We start from the raw sequence: 3,131 nt of genomic DNA on the forward strand, positions 1-3,131 counted from the left end.
GATCCCAGTAGAGGTCGGCGAGCGTCCCATCGGCGTCACACCTTTGACACTGAGCAAAACACTCAAGAAACAACAGCCAACCTCGACCTAATAGACGAGCTCAGAGAGGAAGCTCGGATTCAAAAGGAAGCTTGCAAACTCTGAGCCTCCAAAAGATACAACACGCGAGTCTGACCTCGCTCTTTCTGGGTTGGAGACCTAGTGTGGAAACTACAAGGCGAAGCAAGAAGTGACCCATCAGAAGGAAAACTCACCTAATTGGGATGGTCCGTTCCGAGTGACCACGACCTGGGAAGTGGAGCATACCGACTAGAGGAACTCAGCGGCAAAACCATCCCAAGAACTTGGAATGCCACTCACCTCAAGTTTTATTTTAGTTGAAGTATACAAATGGGTTATTGGACTCTTTTCCCTACCCAGTCTTTTTTCCCAAAAAATAGAAAAATGAGTTTTGGTTGAGAGGGTTTTTAACGAGGCACACCACAACATCAATAAAAATGACTCACTTTACTCATATTTCCTCAATATCTCGCTGTCTAGCACGATTTATATTAAGCCAAGGTTGAATTCGGACCTTGGCACGAGTTACATTAAGTCAAGGTCGAATTTGAACCTTCGTACGATTCATATTAAGCCAAGGTCGAATTTGAACCTTGGCACGATTCATATTAAGCCAAGGTCGAATTCGAACCTTGGCACGATTCATATTAAGCCAAGGTCGAATTCGAACCTTCGCATGATTCATATTAAGCCAAGGTCAAACCTTGGCACGATTCATATTAAGTCAAGGTCGAACTCGAACCTTGACACGATTCATGTTAAGCCAAGGTCGAATTCGAACCTTGGCACGAATCATATTAAGCCAAGGTCGAATTCGAACCTTGGCACGAGTCATATTAAATCAAGGTCGAATTCGACCTTTTGCGCAAATTATGTTAATGGACAAGTTTGAACCTTAAGGCCAAACACGGGCCACGACGAAAAAAGGTCAAGTTTGAACCTCAAATACTTAAACTCGTTTTCAAACAACAGTGAGAAAAGCAATATATATAGCAAATTCATTCATTCACAAAGTAATGAGTTCAACACGCTGCTCAACGCAAGCAAAATAAACTGAGTCTATTACAAAAAACGACAAGAAAAATAAAGGCTCAGGCAGCAGTATCCTCGTTGGCGCTCTCGGACAGGTCATCCTAGTTAACCAATTGCCCACCTCGCACATCTTTATCAATGTGCATGGCAGAAAGGTCAACCTCCCCCGCTAGAAGCCTAGCTTGGCGAAACCTCGGCGATACTCCACCACAACGCCCGCTCGGTCTCGACGAGCCTCTTCTCCAAACTCTTCTTCTCTGCGGCCATCACATCGAGATCCGCCTTCAGGGCCTACCAACCAGAAGCACCTCGTCGCAAAGACGCTTCTCGGCAGTCTCCCTCAGATCGGCCCTCAACGTCGCGTTCTCCTCCTCCAAGGCCAGAACCCGGCCCCGCGAAGCTTCCGTCTCGGCCTTGCAAGACTTAGCAACCTCTTGCAAACCACCAACCTCGGTGGCATATGCCTCGTTGGCCTTCAAGGCAATCTCCAAAGACTTATGAGTCTTTGAAAGATCTCTCCTCAGGGCTTGAAGCTCGGCTTCATTTTTCTTCGCCTTCTCTAGCTCGTCCTGAAGCCTCGGCCACTTGCGCCTCCAGTGGTCCACTATGGCAATGGACCTTTGCATGAATACATCCGCAGAATCAAGGCCTTCAATCGGGCCAACCTTTTCTATCATCGCCTTGTCAGTGACAAAGGCCGGATCCTCTTTAAAAATGCCTCAGCAGTTACGCTTGAACTCCACAACGATGTCACGTCTGGTGATACACTTACGTGATACAGCCTTGACATCCGACGACTGACATCGAAGCGCTGCATGATGCACCTCGCTCTCGGAGCACCTGGAGGAGGAGGCGCAGTGGCGAAAGGGGCCGATCTCGGCATCTCAGAACTTAGCCCTTCCCCGCGAGCCTTGACAGAGGAAGGCATCGGACCTCCTTACAAGAAAATCAAAATAAGTTTCTAAGTTACAAGCATAAGAGTAACACACCAAAGCAAGAAGGATAATACTAAGGAGAAGTGAAGCAAGAACCTGTCCCTCCGGGGTAGCCTCCACCACAGGCTCCCTCGATGATGTCTCAGACCGAGGACTCTCGGTCAAGTCTATGGGGGTGGCGTCGGTGGCTTTGGACGTCACCTCCTCAAGGATGGGGGTGCCCGAAGCTTCGCCGACCTCCTTCTGTGCCTTTTCCTCTTATGCCGAGTTTCCAACGGGGCAACCTCCTCACCAGGCTCGGGCACCTCGAGCTCCTCGATGTTGAACTTCACCTTCAACTCGCGCTAATTGCTTTTCCCCATCAAACCTGCAAACGCAAATACCATAACACTTCAGAATGCGAACAAGGGCACACAAAATTTAATAAGCAAAGCAATGCAGTACTCACTCTCCAAACCCCTTTCCTTATTCGCCAGATTAGCTAAGGAGAGGACGAGCTTGCTGTCCAAGGGGCGCGGAAGCTCGGCCAAATTTGCGATGTCGTCTTTGTCGAAATCCGACAATTGGAGGCTACACGACCCGTTAAACATGACCGGGCTTCGCTGCCAAAATAGAGGAAACCTCGGCTCCCCCTCAAGGTGGAAAACTTCATCAATCCTCGGGTCGGCCTCGACAGGTCAGACCCGAAAAAATTCATTTTTAAAATTTTTGTAGGATTGGGAGTAAAGCTGGAACAACCCCCTAGCCTTACTCCCACTGAGGGATACCCAATCCAAGGGAGGCTCGCCCAACTTGAGTTGGTAGAAATGTAAAAAAAGGGGCAAGGACGCCCCAGGGCCGAGCACAAAACTTGGAATGCCCTTAAGAATCCCCAACTGTTGGGGTGCAATTGGTAAGGAGCCACGTTGACAAACTTCAGAAAAGCACATTCGAACTCGGTGAACGGCAAACATACACCAAGATCCCTAAAGAAGCACAGATACATGTAGAAGAAGGGGGTACTCGGAGTACCCGCCATGTACACACGCTCACCGGGTTGGCAGGGCTCAACCCGGATAAGCTTAGAAATAGTCGGCTTGCAGTTTCTCAGCGATTTCCACATCG

This window comes from Cajanus cajan, chromosome 1, assembly GCF_000230855.2.
Source record: "Cajanus cajan strain Asha chromosome 1, NIPB_CcT2T_4, whole genome shotgun sequence".
In the NCBI taxonomy this organism is placed as follows: domain Eukaryota; kingdom Viridiplantae; phylum Streptophyta; class Magnoliopsida; order Fabales; family Fabaceae; genus Cajanus; species Cajanus cajan.